This window comes from Lethenteron reissneri, chromosome 31 (assembly GCF_015708825.2).
Source record: "Lethenteron reissneri isolate LAM-NWPU_2019-01 chromosome 31, ASM1570882v1, whole genome shotgun sequence".
Taxonomy (NCBI): Eukaryota; Metazoa; Chordata; class Hyperoartia; order Petromyzontiformes; family Petromyzontidae; genus Lethenteron; species Lethenteron reissneri.
In genome coordinates this window covers 5,929,941-5,936,765 of record NC_083809.1, presented here as the reverse complement: position 1 = coordinate 5,936,765, position 6,825 = coordinate 5,929,941, and positions in this window count along the sequence as shown.

Here is a 6,825-nt window from a genome sequence, read left to right as displayed (position 1 = left end):
TGGGTCTTTCGGTAAAGTCACGTAGATAGGTTCGAAGAAAATAAAACTACGACGTTTCGATCGCAACACAGGCGTTCGTCATCAGGGAAAAAATTATAATGTCCCACCTCAATTCTCCCACCACCGTCACCAACCAGCAGTAACCAGTGTGGTGAAGTATGGTCAAGCAATCCACACGGCGTGAGGCCGAGACCTCAAGCTCGAACTTAATTCTAGATTTGAAGCTTTCGTGACTGCAAGTAATCATATTCTTAGGTTTTTTCGGTAAAGTCACGTAGGTAAAACATCAAAATTAATAAAAATAATTATAAAAATGAAAATTTTATTTATATAAATATTTTATTTATATAAAAATAAATATTTTAATTATAAAAATAAATATTTTATTTTTATTAATTTTGATGTTTTACCTACGTGACTTTACCGAAAAAACCTAAGAATACAAAATCGAACTGTTCCCATTACGAGACCTAGAAAACTTGGCCGTGTCTTTTTCTCTCGCCGTGGAAATCACTTGCTAAATGATTTTTTCGTCGAATTTCTTAAATCGTAAATTACAAAGCGATAATTCCATAATTCTAGATTTGAAGCTTTCGTGACTGCAAGGATTCATATTCTTATGTTTTTTTTTTGGTAAAGTCACGTAGGTAAAACATCAAAATTAATACATTTTATTTTTATTAATTTTGATGTTTTACCTACGTGACTTTACCGAAAAAAAACCTAAGAAGATAATTCCATAGTCACACCACCATCAATTCACACAACCGGCTGATAATTTAAAGAACATTTATAAATGTATGTAGATCGGCACCACTGCATATTTTTGCGCCAAAAAAACCCATCAACACGTTTGTCAATTCTAGATTTGAAGCTTTCGTGACTGCAAGGATTCATACTCTTAGTTCTTTCGGTAAAGTCACGTAGGTGAAAAATGAAATTAAAATTAATAAAAATAAAACAATAAAATCACGACGTTTCGGAGGCAACACAAGTCCCCGTCATCAGGTGGGACCGTCACAGCCAGATTTGCTGCATCAAGTCAATAACACAAAGAAAAATACGAGGCGACGTTTCGGGCAGTGGTCCTACGACATCGCCCATATATAGAGGAGTAATCATACGAGTTGGATTGAGAACTTTCACTTAACGCCATGGGAGAGTCATGACTTAAAAAAAAAATTCTGATCAGTTTTTTTTTTATTGCCATCAAAATACAGAAGGGATGAATTTAACCGAATAACGGGTCACTGGCTGTCAATGGGAAAATCATCAAATCAAACAGCAGCAGTGTGACACCCACCCCCCACCCCCACCCCCCACCCCTGCCCATTGGCTTGTGTAGTTAGTATTTAATTCAAATGTTATGCGAGCGGAGCACAGCAAAATCGCCGCGGTCCCTTGTAGCGGATGACGCCGGGCGTGCGAAGTGGGGGGGGGGGGAGCATTCCAGGCGGCGCCGTCTTCAGGCGGCCCGCGGCGAACTTTATTTATTTATTTGATGACGTCATCCCTCGCCCCGCCCACTTCATGCATTATTTATTAGGGGGGCGGGGGGTAGCGGGTATGGCGATTCCTCAATCAACGTGGGAATCGATTCAATTCGATTCTATAGAAAGCTACGGTGCGATTCGATTTTTTTTGGTGGATCGTTATTCCTGAATCGATCGATTCTTAAATTTGATCAATTTTTTTTAGTACGGGATGGTTGTGTGCAGATTCTATTGACTGTGCAGTTGAGGACAACGAGGAATTTAAATTTGTCGTGGAGTCTGGAGACGTGGGGATTTGTAGATTTAAATATTCTTAGGTTTTTTCGGTAAAGTCACGTAGGTAAAACATCAAAATTAATGAAAATAAAATAAAAATCATTAATTGTGATGTTTTACCTACACGGTGACTTTACCGAAAAAAACCTAAGAATATGGATCCTTGCAGTCACGAAAGCTTCAAATCTAGAATTGTAGATTTAAAGTTGTGCGAATCTATAGAGTTGATAATGGTGGGAATGTACAGAATGAACGGCATGGATGTTAACCCCATACGGTTTAATCCATATTCTTTGTACAGGGAAATTGAGATTTCAGGTCCTAACCCTTACAGCAGTTTCAATACGGGCAAAAATAAATATAGTGTCTATTTGTTTGTGATTCTCCCTCGTGGTAGGATTTTGTAGGATTAACGTTGAGATTTGAAGGGGCACAAGGTCTGAATTGGTCTGTAATGAGGTAGGAGGCATTCATAAGGAGTTGACAGGTACGTTACTGTTATCCCGTTATAAAGGGGCCGTCCATAAATGACGTCACGCACCTGGGGGGGGGGGGGGGGTCTGACATTTGTGACGATGTGTGACGAGAGGGGGGGGTGAGAAATGTGACGTCACATCAAAATGTGCAACTTTAAATAACTATAGACAACACGTTCTATTTAATTAAATAGACTTTTTAATACATGTTTTCTCGTACAACATCAGAGTGCAGCGCCACATTAAATACGCACTACAATGACAATAGTTTAAAGCGATTTGAAGCATGTTTTATTTTGGGGGGGGGGGGGGGGCAGAGCTTTGTGACGTCACATTTGAGGGGGGGGGGTGTCTGACTTTTTGTGACGCCGTGTAACAAGAGGGGCGGGTCAAAAATCGTCCAAAATCGCGTGACGTCATTTATGGACGGTCCCAAAAGCCATCTGCAGTATCGTGAGATGAGTAAGGTAGTAAAGTTTCACTATATGTATACTAATAATTTAGATGTGTGGATATCATACAATCTTGCAGTGGTATAAACTAGGAAGGAAATGCATCACAAGCAGTGCGATTATTTGAATCGCGCGTTATCATTTAACAAAAAAAAATCGATTTCAATGTTCAACGACTGCAACACAGTTAAATAGTTCAACAATCGATTTAAAGCTTTCGTGACTGCAGGGATTCATCTTCTTGGTTCTTTCGGTAAAGTCTTCAGACTCTGTCTTCTCGACAGACCTGTTCTCCACCTGAGGACGGCTGCTTGCGTTGTGGCCGAAACGTCGTGAGGATTATTTTATTATGTTTTATTTTTATTATTTTATTATTTCCATTCTACGTGACTTTACCGAAAGAACCAAGAAGAGTTAACAATCGATTATTCGTTTATCCCGAGTCCCACGTGTTTGGTGTGGGCGGTGTCAACATTCACCGTATTCTCTGGATTATTAGCACCCACCGCAAGTAGTTGAAAGCCAAATGCGCGTCTTGTAATAAAATCCTGTAGGTGCGTGTCAGATGCGTGATCAGAATCCTCCAACTTTATTGACGTAGGGTCATAGGGGAACACGCGCGCGTGTGTGTGGTCTGGATAGATGCGTCGTGTACTCCAGGGAATACGGTAATAGCAGAGGTAGATTTAACACGTTAGCCTTTCGCGACAAATATTATTCATAATAAAGGTTTTTGGTGTTCTTGGTTCTTTCGGTAAAGTCACGTAGAATGGAAATAATAAAATAATAAAAATAAAACATAATAAAATAATTTCTCACGACGTTTCGGCCACAACGCAAGCAGCCTGTCATCAGGTGACGAACAGGTCTGTCGATAAGACTCTGTCTGCTTGCGTTGTGGCCGAAACGTCGTGATAATTATTTTATTATGTTTATTTTTTATTAGTTTTATTATTTCCATTCTACGTGACTTTACGGAAAAGAACCAAAAAGATGAATCCCTGCAGTCACGAAAGTTTTAAATCGAAAGGTTTTTGGGTTAGATCGCGATGTTTATAAATGTGTCGTAACCCTCCACCACCCGACACGGTCAAACAGTAAAAAAAAACGTGTGTCACGTTTTACAAAAGACAAAATAGTTCACTACTTTAGCCCACCGGTGTGTTGAAGAGTGAATCAACATCATCGTGAAGCAGAGGTAGAGTTGGGAATTCGTGAGTGGATGAATGTCCCGGTGATTTTCAAGGACGCGCCATAATGTTGCATTGTTTGTTGAAACTTGCTGTCAAAGTTTGAACAAGCCGCACCACCTCTACATAATAATAGGCTCAGTCAACCATTCTACACAACAAAGACTAATTTCCTGGCAGCGATTTCAGCCGCATCATCTCTACATGACAAAAAGGCTCAGTCCCTTTTACATGCACATTTACATCAGCCGCACCTAGTTTACACAACAAAGGCTCATTCCTAACAGCGTGCTTCAGCCGCACCGAACCTCACAAAAATAATATTCAGGGCCTACCTTGGCTCCTCCCACCCTCAACCAGTATATATAAAAATATGGTTTTCTTGGAATTTCTCTCACTTGATACAGCTATCGTGCTGTGACGGTTCCACCTGAAGACGGAAGCTTGTGTTGCCTCCGAGACGTCGTGATTTTTATTTTTATTTAACTTTTACTAATTTTAATTTTTTACCTACGTGACTTTACCGAAAAAAAAACTAAGAATATGAACCCCTAGTAGGGCATCTGTGGTGAAGAGTATTCAGATTTGCACCGTCGCTTTAATGATGTTGTTTTAATCTCGTTTCAAATTTCAACAACACAACTTTGCATCCATGTCAACCCCTTATCAGTGCCGACCTCATTACAGAACAATGCAGAACCTATTGGTCACCCCCGTGCCCCCTTATACATCTCAACGTTCATCCTACAAAGTCCCATCACAAGGGAGAAACACAAACACTTTTTTGTTGCCCATATTGAAACTGTCTGTACTGCCGTATGGACCGTGAAAATTTAATTCCCCTGTACAAGAATACGGGGTAAACCGTATGGGTTTACAGGTAGGATTATATACTCGCCTTTTGCTCGTCCAATGACGGGTGTATTGCAGTAAATCTGAAACTTGCGAGCGAAAAGCAGACCGCGACGTGATATGCATTGCATCAATTCGTGTGCAATTTGTAAGGGCGCGGTCACACTGACTTTGGGGCCGTCCATAAATGACGTCACACGATTTTGGACGATTTTTGAACCCCCCCCCTCCCTCGTCACACGGCGTCACTAAAAGTCAGACCCCCCTCAAATATGACGTCACAAAGCTCTGCCCCCCCCCCCCCCAAATAAAACACGCTTCAAATCGCTTTAAACAATTGTCATTGTAGTGCGTATTTAATGTGGCGCTGCACTCTGATGTTGTAGGAGAAAATATTATTAAAAAGTATATTTAATTAAGTAGAACGTGTTGTTTATATTTATTTAAAGTTACGCATTTTGATGTGACGTCACATTTGTCAAATCCCCCCCCCCCCTCGTCACACATCGTCACAAATGCCTGACCCCTAGGTGCGTGACGTCATTTATGGACGGCCCCTTACTGCGCGTGTTATGTAATGCATTGCGTGCGCGTGGCTGTGCATTCACTGCACTACATATCACACACACACACGTGTGCTGCATGTGCACGTATGCATATAAACTATTTCAAATCACACGTATCACGCGTGCAAAACTTGCATGTGCTTTGCATGTGCCTTTGTAATCTCTCCTACACACCACACATGTGTAACATGCGTGTGGTAAGCATGTGCCTGTGTGTGAACCTGCTATGTATTCTAGGCCAGCAAGGCCTTCTCTGCTGGCCTACAGATTGACGGAATCAGACAGTTTTATTTTTATATGATAAAAGGGTTTTCCCCTTTTTTTCTGGCAACAAAACAGGTGCTAAGATGTTAAAACACCAAACTGAAACCTTTTACAAGGAATCATGTCTGCATAAACCACAATGCTTGTGGTCAGAATACAAACAAAAAAACATACTCTGATTCATCTGTTGATATGTAAACTCCTTTGTCAATGCGCTCTGCTCCTCCCACCCAGCTTAAAATACGCTGCCAAGCTTAGTGTTCATTAGGACGCTGTCTTTCCGACAGCTCTGTTCTTCACCTGAGGACGGCTGCTTGTGTTGTGGCCGAAACGTCATGAGAATTGATTATTTTTTTATTATTTTTTATTATTGTATTATTTTCCTTCTACGTGACTTTACCGAAAGATCCAAGAGTATGAATCCCTGCAGTCACGAAAGCTTTAAATCGAAATTTAAATCGAAAAATACTCTGATAATAAATGCATTGTCCTTGAAACTGATTGGTCCACACAAGAAACAGCTTTCTTTTGAGCCTCGTCTCAAACGGTGTTTGACCAGAGGACGCCAAAAGGCGAACAGCCCAAAGACAGTGCGCTATCAGAGTAATTTATAAATTAGAGTTTTGAAACAATCAGATTTTCCACCTGTGCTGTCTTCGCCTCTCCGGGTGAAAAATCCACCCTGAGGCCTTCAGAATGTCGAGTGAATCCCCTCTGCTGTTGAAGCAAATGGGGACGATGTTGTTGATTGTCATATTCTTTAACCAATCAGATGTCGAGTTTGCCATGTTGGGCGTATTCTTAGACACGCCAGAGCCTTCTAGCTGGCCTAGCTGCCTACGTTCGCATTTTTCGCGTGGCGTGATCGGAGGGCCAGTTAGCTAACTAAAGTAAAACTAGATAGCACGTAACGTAGCAGCATCTAAGATTTATTTAAACTTTATTTTGTGACGTTTAGATTTTTAGATGTAGTGCTTTAGGTTTTGTTGTGGGGAAGCCTGTTGAATCCTGATTGTGTTATATGTGTCTTACGGCATTTTTGCCTGCTTGGTGGTCGTGTGAGTAAATGTGACTGGTTGTTGTGAGTTCGTTTTGGTTTCTTTGGCAATGGCATTGATTTGGGCTATGCGATGTCTATTTGTGATGCAGCATCCTGTCATATTGTGTAATAGTGGTACATCCTTGATGGTTTCAGTCACCATGTATTCATGCCTCTGCAATTAGTATTCTTAGGTTTTTTTTGGTAAAGTCACGTA